We start from the raw sequence: 21026 nt of genomic DNA on the forward strand, positions 1-21026 counted from the left end.
TTCATTAGAGAATCTGTTCTTAGTTCTATCTGTAAGAAATGTTAACTATGTTGAGAATTTGGCAAGACTTTGGTCTAATGTCAATGCCGAAAAGTTAAAAATCCTCTAAATATAGGAAAAGTAACAATAGTGGTAAGAGGTATTCTGAGCCCTTCTCAATTATGTAATGAATCCCCTATGCCCCAGCTTTGGGTGCATTGATTGTCACACAAGGATTTTTTTAACGTTTGGATTTGAATTAAGTATTGTTTGCAGAAAAATGCAAAAGGAAGGAAATCAGAAGGAAATCAGAAGGAAAATGGAACCTTGTTTGCTAGCACTGCATTAGCACTTTTCTTTTTCAGTTCCTCTGAAGCAAATTGTTTTCCTACCTTTCTTGTGTAGTTTTTCCATTTTCTTAAAGTCCTGAAAGTTGGACAATTATTGACACATTCCTCATTTAGGAAAGATGCCTCCTAATTCTCATTAAAGAGAGAAGTAAGCTTTTCCACATTATTTGCCTCCACTAAATAGTTTCTGATGGTTGAAAAGTCCAGGACTCTAAACTGATTTAAGTCTTTCACAGGGAGTCTGCCTTTCATTTATTTAGTCCTAAGATGCCTATCAGAGGATTGAGGCTCATCCAGGGCATGGAAATTGATACAGCAAGAGGGAGGTCAAAACTAACCCTTCCTTTTGAAAGAATAATGTGGGTGTGTGGGGACTGAAAGATGCCTAGAGAAAGGATTTAATGTGAGGGGTTGGGGATGTCTGTATCCAAACAGTGGAGGGATCTGTCTTCATTGATTTTTAGTATTTGACTGTATTTCAACTATTTTGTAATTGTGTAAGTATTTCTCTAGAAAAGAATGAAAAGGAAGCCTGTGGGGATGTTTTAACAGCATTACTGGGGCTCTGTCTTTAGCTATGAGTCAATCTGAATTACATTCAAGGTGTCTCTTGGCAACATAATGACATTAGCCTTAGTAGTGCTGTGGCTCCTTTATTCTTTTGTGGTTAACATTGCAGACAGAGCTGAGTTTTCTGGAAAGAGATGCTTGGAAACTTCAGAAAGTAATTGCTTGACAGCAAACCTGTTTGTAAACTTTATCTGAAATGAGCAGGTTATGCTAAACAGAAGATATGTGATGGTGACACAGGAAAGTGACAGACCAGGAAAACTTCGGTTTTCTGGCAAAAATCATAAAAGAGAACTATAGTTCAATAAAAAGTAATGTTGCTTTATTGGACCTACACCTGATTTCTGAAGTTAATAAACCCAGAAAAAAGGATAAAATTAATTTGAAGATCTAGCATATAAATTTGTTTAAGTTGTTACAATGCAAGTAGTGGAAAAGTCCTAAGAAAGACCTATGGATACACAAGGAGAGAATATAGGTGTAGCTTAACTATCTTGGGCAATAAAAACATTTAATGTGGTGAGAGAGGCTTCTTAGGCACTTGTGCAACAGTGTTTTTCAAGCCTGTGGACCCTGAGAGCTTTCTGAGCTCAGTCTCTTTTTTTTTTTTTTTTTTTTTACCTTCTGAACAGCATGGTCATGAGATTTCATTTAGCATATATCCATGAAAACTGATATATATATGGTTTTCTGTTTATATATTTTACATATAGCAAGATAGAATTGAATACATGTTGATATAGATAATAACATATCTGTAAACACACATGCATGTAATATTGTGTATGTTTAAAACTGACAGTCTGAGATCTGTTGCTTTGCTTTCCAGTGTTATTAAAAACTTAACCATGTCTCCAGCTGAGACACTTTGTCATTTTGGGAGCAATGTAAATGTTAATAACAAAAAGCAATTAAAAACTGTGTTAAGTCATGTAATTTTTATAGGCTGGCTGACTGAGTAATGGATGCCTCCTAGATTTTCCAGTCTCAAAGGATTATTAAACAACGCCTTCTCCCATCCTAGAAGTTCTGTAGAAATGAAATAACTAATTTTGTCAATTTGGGAATCCAGCTGAGGTTTTTGGAATGAAATTGTAAATTTCATTCATATGATCTCTGAGTCCCATAATCATTGTGCTGTGGACTGCTTTGAGAGAGTTTGCACTGACTGTGAATCCAGGTGTACAGGACTTCAAGTGACAGGCCAAATAGAGAGAAAAATATTAAAAAGCACCCTGAACATGTTAAGTTGTATATTTGTAGTAATAGACTTCACTTGATGTTTCACATGGCTAAAACTTTTGGCATGTAGTTTGAGTATAGACTTTAAGTTTATAATCTTTTTGCATTTCCTTTCAATCACTGTGGAAAGGTCCAATATAGGATATATGTTCTTCAGAAATCTGTCTGGATTTCTTCCCGTGGCTGCAATGTCTGCATGCCATGTAACTTCTGTCAGCTGTTGCCAGCCTCAGAGATAGACACTTGTATAGCATGATTTAGAAACAGAAAAATTTGGTGAATCAAGTGCTTGTCTTTGGTAGTTGTTTTCTGTGAATTTATGTGCTTATGTGTTTTAAATTGATGCGTTTCTCTTTGGTGGATAATGGGAAAAAACTACTTTTGCAAAACATCACCAATACAGAAAATAATTCCTGAGTTTTCCCCACCCCATTTCCCTTTGCTACTGTAGCAGTGGGCTTTTTCAGCTTCAGATTTGGAATTTATTTTCAGTTCTGTTTCCTGGGTTTGAGGCTTGTGAGTGCATATTCTTGGCAGATGAACCAAATTAGATTGACAGATGATCTGGGATATACCCTTTAGAAGATCTAAACTACCCAGATTCTGAAAATAATGTTCCTGAAATGTGTCCTTATCTATAAAATTAATAAGATTTCAGTCCTCCCATGTAATAGCATTTTTAGCACATTACTGTATAATCAAGTTTAAAAGCAAGACAATCCCTGAATTGGGAAGTTTCTACCTCTGAGAAAAAGTAGCACCATATTTAGCAAGCTTAGAAAGGAATAGTTGGAAGGCAAAAATGAAAAGGGGGAAAAAAAAAAAAAAGCTAACCCAAAAACTTAAAACAGGTTTAAGTAGTTGAAATCTTGATATCTTGGATAGAGCATAAATGATTAATCTGTTCTTTAGCACACCAGATATTTTTGCCCTGCAGTTCCTTTTACAGAAAGCATAGATCCAGTAATGTCAGAGTTTCTGTGAATTCTTGTCAGAAGGAGCTGATAGCACCAACAACTGAAAAAAAAAAGTAAAAAAATCCCTAAAAGTGTTTAGTTATTTCAGGTTGACAGTGCCTAGTGAAATCTGATGTTTGAGTTCAATGTTCATTTTCAGATTCTGATTTATTAAAAGTAATGGCTGTGCAGTGGTTGATGCTAGAAAAATGTATGATGACAACTCTGAAGAAAAGCATTTTTTTAAATTTTCATTTGGTCAAATTCAAAATATGTTTCACCCTGACTCAAACTAGTCTGAAAATGTATTTAGAGGGCTTAATTGTGCTTGCATACTGCAAATAGTAATTTGTTTAATTAAATTAATTTTTTTAAGAAAGAAGATCCACAGTTCTAAAATCCTGATGAAATGACTTAAGCTGTGTAATAATGTGTTTATTTTAATTTTCCAAGGACAAATTACCAACTGTGATCTGTGAATCATTAGCATTCCTCTGGGCATGTTATTGATTTCCCCATCTGGTTTCCATCAGTTGTGTCCTTCCCCAAACTTCATAGTTCTAAGAGCATCTGTCAGTGTAGAAGAAGAGAGATTGTGTCCTGGTCAGCAGTTTCAGGAATCTGATCCCACTGAATTGCATGATCACAAAGAAGCTGAGGGGAGGGTTTTCCAAGCAATAGCAAATGAACAAGGAGGAATCTTCAAGAGAATACTGGTTCATCCAATGGAAAAGTGTTGCTTTCCCATAGTCTCAGCCCATTAATAGAAATAAATATACAGACATTTGTTAGGAATGACAACTAAGTATAACTGGATTGCACCTTAAGTGGTGCCCTAGAAGAAAAAGTCATAGAGTTTTTTCAGTTGCAAACATCAAGCCACCAAATAAAAGTGAGTTATTTCTGCTAGTGGTTATTTCTGCTAGTGAACAACAGCTTTAATAGTTCTCTTTCTAATTTCTTCTCCCATGATTCCTTTTTGAATCTTTTCTTTAGATTATGGTAATAAAAGTTTTCGAGCAGAACCGAATGCAGTGACATTAATGTCTCATACCCTGCAAATGCCTCTTCTGGTTCCTAAGCAGGCTGAATAATCAGAGCCTGAGCTGAGCTGGTAGAACACATGCAGAGATCTAGGAAGAAAAATTACCCTTCCTCACAGCCTGCAAGAACAGCAGAGAGAGGAATAACAATGGAACTTATTGCTGAACCAAACAAATTATTTTTAGAAGCCCTGTTCTCTTTGCTCACCCAGTTGAAAAGGGAAGCCTTTCTGTACCTATGTGTCTGTCTGTCACTGTATACTGTAGACACACTGAGTATATGGAAAAAGGTTTTTCAGAAGAATAGGAGAATGCCTGTGTTAGTCTTCTGCTATCTGTTCTTTTGCAGTCACTGAAGAGCAGTGAATTTTTGGTCACACTAACCTAACAGATTCTGTATAGACTCAGAAATGGTCATTTCTGTATAACAACAGTGTACCAGTTTTGTTTTGTTGTGGTTTTTTCCATGTTTTTTTTTTCCATGTTTTTGAAAACGTGAGAAATTTTGTAGCTTAATTTTGTAAGTGGTGCCTTATTTAAAATGTAACCTCTCTTTTGCATAGTCTTCAAAAATCCATCATCATCCATATCTTTAGATTTTTAGAATATGGGAGTTTTTAAAGACCATAAAGATTCCCATCTCCAAGGATTCAGGTAAAGTCCCATGACAAAAGTTCCTATGTTTAAGCTCTGGTCCAACATAGTAAGGATTCTCACTGGAAGTGTAAATACTTCCATTCTCACCTGTGGTTACATTTTACTGCCATAGCAGATAAGGATTCTTGTAACCAACAGTGAATTCCTAAATTTGCAGAACTTGACTAGAGACTTGCAGAGGTTTTTTTGTATGTTTGTTAGCAGTTTTCTCATGTTCACTAAGAATACATCAGTGCCTCAAGAACTGTACAGTACAAAGCCTTTTGCCTTTGAAAGCTTGCCCATGTATAAAACAGGGTCATGTCTTGCCAGGTGACAAGGTCATTGAATCTGCTGAGGGGGGTTCTTGTAGGAGACAGGAGCTGGAGTGCACATGCACTACATTCTAAATAACACTACATGTCTTTGCCTTCCCTTAACCAGGCAGTAGTTGAAGGTGACAAAATACTTAGGAAGTTTGTCATGCTTTTCACAGTGGTTTCTGTTTATCACTGGCTGGTGGGACCCCCCTTCTTTTGCCCTTTTGTTTGTCTGTTGTTTCAGTTCACAAACTGCTCTGTGCAGTTTCATTTGGATTCCACCTTGATTCTTTTCTAATACTTTTGAAAATTCGTTGGAAATTTTGTCCCTGCACTATTTGGTTTTGGTTTTCCCTCCCCTCCCCCCCGCACTCCTCCAGTGGGATTGGTGCCCAGTCCTATAAAGTGTAAAACCATAATTCCATCATGGGATGTGTCTGTCATTAAATCTTTTATTCTGCATTAAGGCAGGTGAAGGAAAAACTCATATGCAATAAATCCATGTGGACCATTGCTGATACTTGCTTAAACTCAGGAATACTAATTAGCTGGCTGGGGATTTGGCAGTGCTCTTGAAATTTGTGTTGTAGGGCTACTCTTTGTTTGGATTTTTTTGCTCTAATCTTTCAGATTTAAGGAACTAAGATTTTGATCCCCTGAAATTCCTGAAATCAAAGACTCAGTGCTCTCAAGACTCAAGTTGGTAAGGTGTTGCTCTAGGATAGCAGTGTCAGGTAGACTGTACTTAAAAAAAGAACATTTCCTTTGCTCACATTCAAAATGTCAAGGTTTTTGTTCAGAATTCTAATAAAACCACAACTGGGGAAGTCAGAATCCTCTACAAAAACTATTATTACCCAAGAGAGTCCCTAGTACATCTTTATTGGAGAAATACATTGTAGCTATGATTGGATGATATCCAGGCACTGAATGTTGTTATTTTGATTGTATTGTCACACAAAGCAAGCAGCAATGAGAACAGCAAACTGCAACAATGAAATTATACAGCTTCATTTTTTCCAAAGGTTTAATGTTTGTGTTCACAGAAGTCTGAACTGGTGTTGAAAACCAAGACTTGCCTAGAGGAGATTGGTTTTCGTTTTTTGTTTTGTTTTTTTTTAATGTGCATTTCATTTACTTCCCAAATTTAGTAACTTTACCACATTATAGCAGGATTAGACACATTTGGGCATCTGGGCAATTTTTAACACACGTTTTGCACATAAGGCCATTTGACAATCTGGCAGAGGAAAGAGGTTCAATATTTGGATTACTGTCAAACTTGTCAGGGGAACAGGACAAGGATTTTCAGGTTTTCTGTCACAGAGAGGTAGATTGCAGTAACATTCAGTAACCACCCTTTCTCTGCAGAGGAATGTTACCCTCAGAGAAAAGTGTTTTTCATTTTCTTTGTGTGGTTCAGCTAGCAATGGTTGAGTTTAGAGACTGAGCTGAGGAGACAGCTTAAACTCAGTCATTCTCAAAAAAAGAACAAAGTGATGTTGAGTCATTTGGTTAATTATGTAGTTAAAGCCCATTTAAGGTGATATAGTCTTGGCAGCACCAAGACTGAATCATGCTAAATTATGTTGAAGACAATAAAGAAGAGATACAGGTTTGAATCTCCAAATTGGGCACAAAAACCAAATACAAAACATGCTGGCCTGAGTTCTATTTCTTCTGGGTAAATAAAGCATCATCTGAGTGTTTGAAGGCTGCAGTAGTTTGCATTTGATCAAGCTCCTAATCAAGTAACAGTTTACATTTTGACAAGGACTGGAACAGAATTATAAATCTGAAGAAATGGAATTAACAAGCTTCCCTTAGCTGCTGCCTTTACAGCAGAAAATGAAAGGAGAAAGGTAACATAGATTCCTGAGCTAGTTAGTGTCAGTAAGAGTTTAAACTCAAAATTTCTTCCTTATAGTTCACTAAACTTTTTTTTTTTCTAAGAAAAAAAAAACCAAGCCAAAACACTCCAGAGCTTTATATTTTTTCTTCTTACTCATTTTCTCATTAATGAAGAGCTTTTCAGGTCTCTTAATCAGAACTAAACTTTGCATAACTGCATGAAATCTGAAATGCTCGAGTGAAAGAAATGGATTAAGCAGATAATCTCCTATCATACTTCAAACAGTTTGAAGCATAGGGGTTTAAAAACTAATAATTTTATATGGAGAAATTTTAAAAGGCAGGTTATATTCATGAGAGACTGACAATAAATAATTTTCTTCTCTTAAAAATAATTTCAGAGAACTTTAAAACAGTAAAGGAATGTCTTTATGTGTAGGCTTGGCCATTGGTAGATTGCTTGTCCAAAACCATTAGAATTTGCTCTACATCTGATTCAAATGAGTGATGCTGATTTATTGCTAGTTCTTCTGAATGGTCTCCACCATTTGCTAGTATTATTTATGAAAGAAGGAAGTATGTGAGGACTTCATGTCTTCTGCCACATGCTGGGTGTAGTGCTGTAAAGGGGAAGTAGAAGGGAAAAGAAATAAAGCTTTTGAGTAAATATCACTTTTGGCCTTCACAAGTTGTTCCAGATAAATCTTTTCTGAGAATAAGCCAATGACAGGAAGAATAATCATCTGAACTATAATAAGCATAATAATCAGAAATAAAAATAATTTCCATCATAAATGTAGTGTAATTGAAGGAGAAGAAAATGTGATGAAATCAGGCATGGAGGAGAAAGCCTGTAGCATCTTTTTTTCTGTGGAATTCAATGTAGTGTTAATTTGCTGGAAGCTTACAAACTAGAACAACAGTAAACCACTAATGGAGGGAAAGGATTGCTAATGAGAAGGGATGTGCAAATTTAGGAGAAAGTCTAAACACTGTCACTGCTGTGGAGGTAAGTGATAAAATAAATGCTAGGTTCTGTATTCACATTCTGCACTCTTGCAGGTCTCATGGAGTGTTTAATGGAGGGAGAGAAAAAGTGTATGGGTTTCACATTGCAGGTAGAGACATGTGCCTGAATTTTGCCTACGATGTATTTTCCAACATAATTGTTAGTTTTTCACAAAATTCCTTAATTGCAATTTCTCTTGTATGCTTTAAGATGGCAGGTAGATGGCTTTTTGTTCTTCTTTGTTTACCACTTGCAATTACTCTTGCTTTGCCACCTCCTCTTTCCAGTGTTACTTTTCTAATGGGTATGTTGGGTCCTTCAAGGACCCATAGTGTTCCTTTGCTGAGGTGTCTGTGCAGGCATGCACACCCCATAAATCCCTTGTCTGGGGGAAGGGACTGTCAAAACATTAAAAAGTGTTCTGTTCAGAGTGTAAACAGTATTTACCCTTACCACACCATGGCCACCACACTATGACTACAGTATGAAATAACCTGAAAAAAAGTGAAGATTATGCAGAGGAGTAAACCAGTGGATATTTTAGTTTTGCATGCTGGTATTGTCTTCTCTTATGGGTTCTTTATTTTGTATATAGATAACAAATTACTTCAACATTGTAGAAGAACTTTGCAGCAACTGAAAATGCTATTAAGTTTTCTTACATGCACAGATACTGAATAAATGAAACTCTACCTTCCAGTTTGCTTGTATTTATAGTAGTTTAAGCTCATCAATTCTTGAGCTGAAATCAGAAGTTTACCTATGAAGAGTTGGAGAGTTGAATCAAAACTAAATGTATATATGATGAAATGTAAAACATTTGATCAAAAGCAGCATATTTAGCCACTGCATCTCCTTCATAAATCATGGGAGTAAGCTCATGATTTTCACCTATTTATATCAGATTTTCCACAATCACAGTTCCTCAATTTGAAATGCACATTAATGCTGTAATGATAGTTCACCAAAAGGCAGCCTCTTCCCAAACTTAAATATCATTTGCAATGAACTCCTAAGAAATGGTTCTCACAGATGTACTTTCCTGTCAAAATGTTTTTGTGAAAATAAAAATTAGTTTAGTGCTACAGGCAATGGAAATACTTTAAATAGGACTTCTAGAGGAATATATTCTGCATTAGGAAATTTAGGAGAAATATTAGTCTTTTATATGCTATTATTCCTGTTAGAGTGACAGACATTAATTGTCACTGGAGCAGGGGGATCTGTCAAGGCATCTGATTTCTGGTGTCTCTCTGATGTCTGGTAAACACTTTTTCTGCAGGCAGGTGTCATTCTTCAGCAGGTAGTTGGAAAAAATAATCAGTGATATGAAATCTGTGTTTCAGAAAACTTCATAAATGTGCAGCCATCTGAGGCTCTCTTTAATTTTCATTTTCATTCTTCACTTTGTTGATAGCTGTACCAGAGCATTCAGTGATGCTCAGCTTCATTTACCCTGCTGTCAGTATGATGAGATTTCATTGAGATCTCAAGAAGAGAAAAAGCTTGGCACCAGTTGCCTTAATGTCCTTACAATACTTCATTTAAAATGAATGCATAACTATTATCACAGACTACTTTAAAAATGCAGAGGGGACCTGGCTGCCTTTCCTTATTTGTTAAAGTGACAGATGAAACACCATGCAGTGTCTCCTGGAAGCATAGAACCAGAGTTGATTTTCAGCTAATATTATTGATACTTTTCAAGTGCTATGTTCAGAAATGCACTAAGCTATATTCTTTTGATTATTCCCTGTTATCTTGTGATCTACTTTTTTTTTTATTTCTCAGGTTTCATGGTAAGCATCATATGAACATAAACATTCTCATTGCCTTTTTCAGTTCTTCACATGCCTACAACACTGCCTCATTTTGAAATGAGGAGATAAATTGAAGATAATAAATAAATGGGAGATAAATTGAACCTCTTCTTTGATTTACCTTCTGTTTTGAAATTGTGCACTTTGCAATTCAGAAGCATCACTTAAATGTATTATCTGTTCATATTTAACAAAGACTAATTTATTTGGGGTTTATTTGAGCTCCTATTTTTTCTTGAGGTCTGAAGATCTCTCTGGATTGCTTGTTACAAATAAACACACTGGGGAAAAAAAGCAATAATAGCAAGCTACCAATATGAATAAAAAAGTATATTAATGAAATTCTAACAGATAGAAATAGAGTTGGCAGTATCTGGTCTCAAGTGTCTAGAGTGCTGGGAATTTTGGTGCAGTTTTAAAATTTTCTCCAAGACCTTGGTTTGCATGGAGAATTGTTCTTTATTGACACAGACCAGATCAGAGACAGGCACTTCATCAGTTATTTATATTTAAATATAGTTTAAAAAATATTACTCTCAATTAAACCTTGTTTGATCAGTTGGTCAATCAGTCTCCTGAAAAATCTTTGTCATTTTTGAAGTTTCTGGACCAAAGCAGAATGTTACCTGAATAACAGCTGAGTGCAGGTATAGTTTAGATGAAGAGCCATTCAGATGCAGGTATAGCCAATGTTACCATTAAAAGAGTCCTAATTTCTGTCAAAAAAGGAAGCCCAGGAGGCAGGATTTGAACTGTATTTGTTAGCATGTACTAGCTGGAAGTATTTTGAAAGTTACTGGGAGATGAGAGTTATAATTAATTTAGAAGTTTTTAAATATGGAAGTATAGCATCAGGGTTTTTATACTGTTCTGATGAGAAGCACACTGTGATCAGTGTTTTGTGGTTTTCAGTGTTTATCTTATTTTATTTTTCCTATCCTCAAAGCCCCAGCCTTTTGTAGGAACTTCCACAAAGCTTTAAGTTTGCAGCTCCCACAAAAATTGGCTTTATGAACAACAACAAAAAAAAATAATTACAGCAAGCCCTAAAGCTAAAGATTACTAGCACTGCAGTTATTTTCTTTTTTTTGATCTTGAATTAAACATGAGAAAATTTCAACACTTATTTTGTAAAGTGGAGTATTATATTCCAGTAGTAGTAATAATCCTTCACATTTTCTCACCATTCTCAGAGATTTTCTTTTCTAGGTTTTGTCTCTGATTAGACTCTTCATGGATAGTTGCCCTAATGTGCTTGAGACTTATGAACTGTTTTCAGATTACGTGCAGTTTAAATGTAAATGTAAATATCATCAGATGTACAAATCACAACAACAGAGATTTTATATGTTTTTAAGGGGGACATAAGATAACATGAATGTTATACAAAATGAGAGCAAGAAAGAGATCTCAGAAGTTGTGTTCAGGACATGAGTAATGCATGCTTATATTAAAAAGATTTTATGGGCAAAGACAATTTCCACTGCTCAAATTGTTTGAGTGGCAGAAGATAAAATCATTTTGTGGTCTCTTTAACTGCTTTACATATCTCATTTAATAAGTGAGCAAGTAGCAAAAACATAAATTCTGTGCTTCCCCAATGTGTCAAGGTTTATCTTGGAAACAACTATGAATAAATTTCAGTTATTTTAATGGCTTCAAACACCTTAAGTCCCAGAATGGGACCCAGTTCAGTGGTAACAGTGATATCAAACTGGATACAGAAACTAAGTGAAAGCTTAGAGTCTTTTCTGTTCAGCCAAAATGTAAATATTTACTGATTTTACTGATCACAAAAAGCTTCCCTGCCTCAGGTACTTAAGGAAGCAAGAAGCTGAGCATGGGTTGCCAGCCTGCCTTTTATAAATAATATTAATCATACATTACTAAATTACCCATTTTAATGTGCTTTTGCCTCATCTCATCTGGTGGCTGAGAGGTGTCAGGCACAAGAAGGCCCTCCCCTTGAACAGCCCCCAGGGGAGTGATGTTCTCTTTCCAGGCAGTGGCTAAAAGGTCAGCTTCAGATAGTAAGGAAGATTAATTTTAATTCAGCAGTATGATGCAGCACAGCTTGAATGAGCAGAAAGAAACTCTGGCTCTTTCTGTTTGCCTGTGTCATTAAGGAGGGAAGATGGATGCAATTGCATAGACACAGGACTGCTTTCTGAGTAAGTGGGGGTGAAATGCATTTCGTAGCTACCACATGTTACTCTAAGTAATGAAATAATGGTTTAAGACTGAGGGTATTAAGACTGAGGTATATTAAGACCAATATACACCTAATTGGTCATCTTGAAGCAAATTTAAGGTTAAGTGGGATGCCAGATAATACTTTTGCTAAGACTTAATAATACCAATGAAATAATTCTAATTATTACTCTAATGCAGACTTCTGCCTGATGATTTTCTACCCTGTTGAATGCAGTCAAAATTCTGGATTTTTGTCAGGGTTTAATGAAGGGTAAAATGCTTGGGGTTTCGGATAAATTGCTTTAATATTCCATTGCTCAGCCTGCCTGAATTGAGGCCCTGGTGATTTACTTTACTTTTGATTTTATATGAAAGCTATTTGTATATAAATACCTTTCCATTAATTAAATTTAGGGAAGAGCAGATATGGGACAGTAGTACGGCAAGAATAACGTTTAGATTTTGTGTTGTTTCTTATGATATATTATGGTTAAAGTATTTTGCCTATGTTCTGCTCTCAAAAGAACACCTAGAAAATTGTTCTGAGAGACTATAGGGATGGAGACCAGATTTATGACAGTGAAATAAGAAGTTATTTAAAAGCTTAAGGTTCTGTGTGTATCCTTAGGGTGTGATACACAGGAAGATTTCTGTGACTATTGTGACTGCTTTCATATTTCTGTTCAGTGCCAGTCAAACCATCCAAGACCACATATCCCAGGTGTTCATTGATGGTGACTGCCTGTTTGTCAGGGATGTCTGCAACCAAGAATCCAAAATGAAAGAACATTTTTCTTCTTAATTACTGAGTTTTTCTTTGTGAAAAGCAGGTATCATCTGTTTCTCCCAGTTTCTGTACAAACTATTCCTGAAAATGTCTGTGTGTAAATATATGTAAGTATTATTCTCATGGAGATACTGCTTTCATCTTCATTTGCACTCTGTCAGATAACCCAGTAATATAATCTTTGTAACTCCAAGCTGCAAAATCTCTTCAGGAAGCCTCTGTTTAAAAACTGTTAAACTACTTTGCTTTTTCCATATGCAGAGGATTTCTTGCCTCCAAAATATTTTTTCATTAGACTTGATTCTAACCTCTATTTTGTCTTACACTTTTAAAAGTAAAACATAATGTATTAGGCATTGACTTTCTTCTAACATCAATATTAGGGACATTAGATGATACTAAGTAGAAGGATAAGAAAAAACATCCTTAATTAGATGATAGGCTTGTATTCTCTCTTTTTTTATGACTTCAAAGGACGAATGCACAGGTGTACTGGTTAGAGTCAGGACAGAGCTAATTTTCTGTCTTGTAGGGCACCAGTTCACACATTGCTTGTCCAAGGACTGGGAGTAATGAACAGATTTCAAATTCTGACAGGCAAGCATTTTAAACTCATTGTTTTGTGATAAGTTTTCCTGAAAATTTTTAGAAAAATCATGTGTCTAAGTTTTTGCACCTGCAAATATGTACAGTGCATAGTATGACATTTGGTAAGTAAAGTGTAGAGGTTTGTTAAAGTCATATTTTGCTGAATGGATGGAGAAAATTCTATCTGTGTTATTTTTAATACATAGCACAAACTATGTAGCCCTTTCATATTTTATGTTCTATTATGTCAGAAATCACAAACTTCCCTTTTTTCTGGTTTTTAAAGTGTGTTACAAATGGTTTGAAATCATCTTTGATTACTAGAATAATAACACATGGTGATGTCCATTTGCTGGAAGGCACTGCAGATGAGAAGGCAACTTCATCACTGCAAATGGGGATAAAGATTTTTTTGAGATGGGCACTTTCTTGTGGATAATCTTAGTTTAGGAAGATTTGATTGGGCCACAGAAGGACTAGCATACCATTTTTTACTACTTTTCTTAAAAATTGACTCACAGAAAGCAGCTGACCCATAATACTTCTGTTTGGTTAACTCATAGATTTGTTTAGTGTTCATATGTAACCATCTGAGCTTGATTTTATATTGATTTTATATAATTTAGCTTGATTGATTTTATATTCTTACTGGTAGGCTGTAATATTTTCTGTTCTGCAAGCAGAACTTGTGATGCATGAATAGCTGGTTTTGAATGATGCTTCTGACACCTTATCTTTAAAATTATTTAATCTATTTTCTCATATATGTCTTGAAATAAAAATTATCTTCCATTTTCAAGTAACATACAATTTTTAGAAATTGTATTAAGCTTTGCATAGAGATTTCTCAAATTATGCAACATATCAATATAAATTTCTACCTAATAAAATTACTCTGATACAATAAAATAATTACTGTCACCAGCAGTGACAGCATCGAATGTTTTCAGCATTTGATTCTCTAAAGGTGTTGCTTAAAAATATGCCAGTCTATGGCAAACATTTAGCTTGTTGAGCTTTAGTTGCTGTTATGCTTGGGTTCAGTACACTTCATCCTTTTTCAGTGCCACAGGATTGAGTTTTTCACCTGCTGGGGCTTGATGTTACCATGGCAACAGTTGATCTTGTTTGCTATTCTCTCCTCTTTGTGCATGACAAAGAGAAAAGCTTTGAGAAATATTTGTGAAAGCTGTTCTAACTAATTACATTTTAATTATCAGTGAAATAAAACAAGAACTGCTCTATTTCAGTAGGAAAAATAAATTTCTCTCAGAAGAAATAGCACAAAGAAGTTGACAATTTAATTGACACGATCTCTCCATCTGCTATTCCTATATAAAAGCATCTGCAACTGGTGTGTTAGCAGAATACTAACATACCTGGTCTTTAGAAAATCGTGCAAGGAATTCTGCTGAGATCTCTCCAAGTTCACATTGCCACTCATCAGTCTTCTGTGTACGTTCTGCTGATCAGCAAATGGAAACCTTAATGCCTTAGATAATGGAATTGCTGCTTCCTATTGCAGCCTTGCTCCTATCAAGCCCCAGTGGTGATCAGAACAACTTTGTTCATGTTTTTAGCAAATTTGGTTTTCCTGCTGCTGGTAAAACCAAAATAAGTGGAAAATGTGGATACCAAGTTCCCTGTGAGTTATCACGTAGTGTGAGTGGAAATCAACACATTTGAAACTGCTAAAACCACACCATGCATTTCAATTATTTCTAAATATTTGGTGGCATTTGGATTGACTTAAAGAAATAAGTTTGGTTTTTGACATATATACTGGACTCAAGGCAAAAGAACAATTTACTGGAGATGTGAAGCAAATAATATGTAGTATGATGGTAAAAAGAAAATATTTGTTAAGGGGGCAGTAGGGAGCATCCCCTTCAGACTGTGCCAGCTTGAGACCAGCAGTCAAATGGGGTTAATGTTTAAGCCACACTGTGTTTCCTTTGGGCTTTAATACAAGACCAGGGACCTTGTTCACTCCTTTCTCTTTTAGCAATGGATAATTTAGGATTATTTTTTTCTTTCCCTTAGGTATAAGTTTTCCCTGGTTGAACTAGAGCTGTGCCATGATAAATGAGAATTAGAATCTCTCTCAGATGCATGGATTAATTTATTGTGTAGGGAAGTGAGTGTAAAAATAATTGAAAGAACAACCCCTGGATAAATGTTGACTTGGCTTCAGCCCACAAATCAAGTTGATTAACTTTCTAATACTGTCTGAGGAAAACCAGTGCTGTAATATGAAGATTAATTCTCTACTAAAGGCTGTAGAAATGTATTTTTACTGTTTCCTTGGATATGTTTATGGCCCCAGCAGCTGGGTGTAATTTGGAAGGTAGAACACAAATGTCCTTATTTTTTAATGGAAATACTAATTTGGCTAATGTGAGGTGAGGGGAGTATTTTCGGGGGGAAGCCTGAACAAAAGCTGAAGCATATTGTGTAAGTGCTCTGGGTGGCTAAATGTGGGAACAGCTGTGCTGTCACTGTTAGAATTATTTTGGTACTGAGTGCCATAGATGAAGAAAATAAGATGGACAGCATGATAAACAGATTTTTGTAATGGACATGGTTTGAGTAGCAGCAAATCATATATGCTTACAGGTCATTCTGAAATGAGGGAATCTTCCAGGAGTTTAAGTTCATCTGACATTTATCCATCCTATTCCTCTCTGATCCTGCAAAACGTGGCAGAGCACCTTGCTGTGCAAATCAGTATTTTTATAGAGGTGATGGATTTGAGATGGTAGAAAAGATCATGTGGACAAGTTGGGGGAACTGAGCTTCTCAGTTACATGAGAAGCTACCATTCCAAAGAACAAGACAAAAGAGTGTGAATGGAATGACTTGGTAGCCCAAAGCTTGTTATTTCAAGAGTCTTACTGAAGTGAAAAATACTGCCATGCATTAATTCTCTGTGGTTCCTCCATAACATCTGGTCCTGGTTGCTGCAGTGCCAAGACACTGGGGATTTCCAAGTCCAATAAACTGCTACAGTTACTGTGTTCCTTATTTAGTAGTGCTTTTTAAGGAGTGCTATTTTTATAGTGTTTATTATGCTAATTTCAGCCTACTGATTAGAGGGGTAAAGCTGCATTTATTTTCCTTTGTTAGAACAAAGTATAATTTGCATGGAGAAGGTCCTATGTTTAAAATTAAGGAAGTTGTGAAGTGGTTTTATTTAAAATGCAAGTACTTCTGAGTGGATCTTCTTTTATCTCAAGTGGTAACAGAAAAACCTTATGTATGCTGTTATACTCTCTGTGGAAATTCCTCAGTTTTTAAATATTAACATCATAAACTGCCCTGATCTCTTGCACTCCTTGCTAACATTTACTTCAATATTTTTCAAGTCTTTTAAACATATTTTTAAGTCTTAAGTTGTATTATTTTTCATTGTATTTAATAGCTTTCTGCTGATAACATGTAATTTATTAAAAGTGCAAACTGTTGTTGTTAACTGTGGAAGCCAATGCTGAATAAACCTGTGTATCCTTCATGGGACAGGGAGGGAACATTGTGCATCTTTCAGAGCTTTCTTTGATTCCAGTTTTATCTTTCTGGTGTGCATCCAAAGCTGTCAGATGTAATGAAAGTGGTGTCAGAGCAGGCACAGGAACAGCAGCATCTCTTATGAAAGCCACTTTGCTCTGCTCACTTCTGGTTCCCCTTTGCTCAGTGCTGGATTGCATAGTGCTTAGAATTATGTGGGACAGCCTGTGGTTTTCTTTCATCCTTGCCATGCTAATTACAAAGAGAAAATCAGGAAGGTTTTAATGGCAGTTGTACAGGCTGTCTCTCAGCCTAGTTCTTTTAGCCTGTCCATCTTGAGGTTCTGAAATAGTTCTGCTGCGGACTATTCAGGATGAGTCAGCCTTGCCTTTAAAGTTTAGCTCTTAGAAGGAGAAAAAAATATTCATCATGGTTGTGATGAACCTGACCTCAGAAGTGAGTCATTTACAGGGCAAAAAATACATCAGAAAAGATCAGAAGTTTCTTCATTTTTCCTTTTTAAGTACCTGTAGACTACAGGTTTTCACTTCTCTGTTGGATTAATTCTGTTCATGTATCATTAAAATAGAGAACTATCACAGGGTCTTATAATCATAGTGTTCTAACACAGTCATTCCAGGTTACCAGCAAAAAATGTCTCAAAGAAAAAGAGCTACAAATAAATGAATAGTGTATAACATTTTTTTAAACAGCAGTAATTGATGGATGAGCAAACTAGCACATAGGGCAACAGATGCCTTTCTCCAGGCAATGTAGAACCTTGTTACCCAGACAGTGGTGTCAGATTGTATTAAATTTACAGAAATCATCCTCCTACCATGAATTTTTATAGTCAGTCCTAATATCCGTAGGAGATTTCTACTTTTGCTCTGTTATGAACACACATTTATCCTTCATTTCTGCACTTAAAACGATGCATCTTATATATAAGGTAATGCATTTTATTTTTCATGTCTTTTAATTTTTCATGGATGTTTCTGTATTAATCGTCTCGTGTTTTGTAAGTTTTGTACTGATATGTGAGCTTTTCAATTCCTGCAGTGCTCTGGGCACACCTTAAAAAATGTCTTACAGCAGGACTGCTTGTGTTTGTGTACATTTGGGAGGGCTGTCAATTTTCTGATTCAGTTTACTTCACAGATTCTGTAAGATCATCCTTAGTGTTGTTTTCTTAAATCAAAATGCTTGAGATGAGAGTGCCTGGAGCATTCCTTACATTCAGCAGGAAGTATCCTTGCTGTTTGGAATTTTGTCTGGCACACTAAAAACATTTCAGATTCTTTTTGCAAATTATTCTACTTGTGGTCCTGCCATGAATACAGCTTGATTGGCAGGACCACCACATAAATAATACATCTATGTATAGATTATTTTTCTGGTATTATAACTTGTTAAAAAAGTATAAGCAGGAGCAATCCAAGCTCTGTGCAGCTTGGATTTGTTCTGTAACTAATTAATAATAATTTGTGACAATACTTTAATTCTTTTTTATGGGAGATGGTGAAATAGTTATACATACAGCTTCTCTTCTTTCTTTATCATTAATTTTCCACATCCGTGTATCTGCAGAGTTTTTGGATGCATATTAGACTAGTAATTAAATTGCCTCAAGCCTTTTTTTTTTTTTTTTACATGGGTATTCTGTAGCAAGATTATTAGAAAAGGGGTGATAGACTGTTAAAATAATAATTGAAACCCAATGTCAAGACTCTGGAGAGAAGCTTTTTTGGAAGTCTGAAGTACTGATTCTTTTTCACCTGCACACTAATCTGATACAGTCAGCATATGCTTCATACTGTGTCTTGGACTAACTGGCTTGATGAGTTCTTAATCTTCAATCTACTTTATTAAGCTGCAGTGGAATGATTTGCATAGGTTAAGTGGCAGACCTCATTTGACTCTAGTAAAATGTTACTTTTTTAGGCACAATGAAATTGTCAGAATTGTTACAAATAGTGAATAAATGAATAACAGGGGAGAGGGCAGTGGGTGAAGAAAGGAAAAAACCTCATTAAATTTGTAAAAAGAAGTTAAAATCTATTTGTGTTAAAAAATAGAAAGGGTGGGGGAAGAGCACATGGTAATGCTTTCTACAGGTTTGTTTTTTGTATGGGTACTGGTTTACTGTCAAGGAACTGAAAAATCTGAATCATGTCAGGCTCTGTAATGAATTGTGAATTCTCTCTCCAAGCAATCACAGAGTGGTACCTCTGCCCTTTAGAATTTGGCTGAGTTATTAAACTGAGAGTGGGAAAGGCTGGAGTAGAGAATCCCCAGCATTCACAAGCAAGCTGGAGGCAAGCACACAGCCAGCCCAGTGCCAGCAAGTCTGTCATTTGTGATGGCTGCCCTATGTATTTGCTGACCTCTTCTTTCTGTTGACTTGAAGGTTCTGTTTAGAATTGGCAGTTGTAAGAACTGAAATGAGAAGTGTTGCCCTGTTGTTAATGCATTCAGTGCTAGCTGCCAAATAAAGGAGAGAGAAGGGAATAATACTTCTAATTCATTATAGCTTCTTGAGGAAACGTCCTTCCTGGGTGAGAAGAAACATAACTAGACTTTTCAGAAGACATCTGTCTCCCTTAAAATGTGCTTGAAGTTTCAAAGCTCCTTCAGGATACAGCCATAAAATCCTAATGAAGACAACTCATAACGTAATAAAATGACAATGCAAAGTGGTGTACTCCCACCAAATGAAACCCCACTTTTTGTGTGCCACTTTAGCCCCAGTCAGATGAGTGAATACATGATGGTGATAGGACAGCATTTTTGAGAAGGGCAGCTATGAACTAGCAGCTTTCAGAGACAGACTGTGGGCCAATAAGAAATTTGAATTTTCTGACTGGTGCATGGAAGAAAACAGTAAAGCATCCTTTCCTCTGCATGCCTTCAATTCTTTTTTAACTTAAAATAGCAAGGGTGTTGGTTCAAGAAACATGGAAAACATATAAGATATTGTAAATTCTTTCTTTAGGGCTTATATTGGTAAAACCAAAATTGGCAATTTATTTTTTTTCATATGGAGAATTTAAAAAAAAATTGTGATAAAGGAATACTTGGAACAGTTTCTCTGAAGACTTCAGCAGAATTAGTAGAGAAATCTGCTGACAGTGACATCTTAACAGTGCAGAATCATAAATTATTTGAAAGCACTCAAAAGTGGGTCCAGTTTTGCTTACCTTAGTATAGTTTTTGGCAAATATAAGCAAAGTTTTCAGAAGATAATGTTTAATGCACACAGTAGGATGGAAAGGTTTCAAATTGCCCAGCATGACTGATTGCTGCTTTCATAAGGAATTGAATTTAACATTTAATCTCAGACAACTACCTTTGGGAACTTGTGCAAAAAAGAAATTGTTAGAAATATCAAAGGGTGCTGTTGTTTTTTTCTGAGCTGCATCAGGTTTGATTTGTGTGACCCAATAAAGCATTTCCCCTCCTCTAGTTTCACCTTTGACTGTATATTTGAGTTTTATTTATTATTTTTTTTTTCCTCTTTATAATGCTGTCTAAATAAATAAGAAAATGTTCCTGGGGCTTCAGTTAATGCCTTGACCTTTAGGCATTTACCTTCTGACTTCCATCTGCACTTCTCATTTGCCTCCCTCTGTAGTACATAGGTGCTCCACCTAGATCCTAAAAATGTTTCTATTAGAATATGTGTATCTGCCTATATTACAGTTATACATTATAAGGAAAGTGAAGTATGTGAGTATATAAATGTTTACATGAGTATACATTCCAGTTGTTGGCTTTTGCCCTCAGAATGCCTCCTGAAGACTTAAGTTTGATAGCACCCTTTTTCTGGGAGCTGAATTTCTTTTCCTTCCCAGCTTTCAGTGAGGCACCCAGCCTTGAGCTCTTTGTTACAACCACAGGGAGATTTTTTTTAGTTATTCTTATTTTTTGTAGGCATCAGGCCTGTCAAGTCAGGTTATCTCTCTTTTCCTGCACATCTTTAATCAGCTCATCTATGGAAAACATGTGGGTTTATGATAGAGCCAACTGTAACTGGAAGCTAATCTGCTGCTTCTGCACCTTCAGCCTTTGGCACTGTGCCTGATATTACTCTTAATAGTTTGTTAATACCAAATAATGCAAAAAAAATTGCTTCCTTAAGCACTTAATAGGATGTACTGTAATGGAGACAAATGGTC

At 35.8% G+C, this 21026-nt stretch overlaps 1 protein-coding gene across 2 annotated transcripts in view; it reads left to right on the top strand.

Annotated features, from left to right (window-relative positions):
* Window positions 1-21026, top strand: part of RIMBP2 (RIMS binding protein 2) — a 117898-nt gene that overhangs the window by 47915 nt on the left and 48957 nt on the right. The gene's annotated exons all lie outside the window — the stretch shown is intronic.

Source organism: Calypte anna, chromosome 15 (genome assembly GCF_003957555.1).
Source record: "Calypte anna isolate BGI_N300 chromosome 15, bCalAnn1_v1.p, whole genome shotgun sequence".
Taxonomy (NCBI): Eukaryota; Metazoa; Chordata; class Aves; order Apodiformes; family Trochilidae; genus Calypte; species Calypte anna.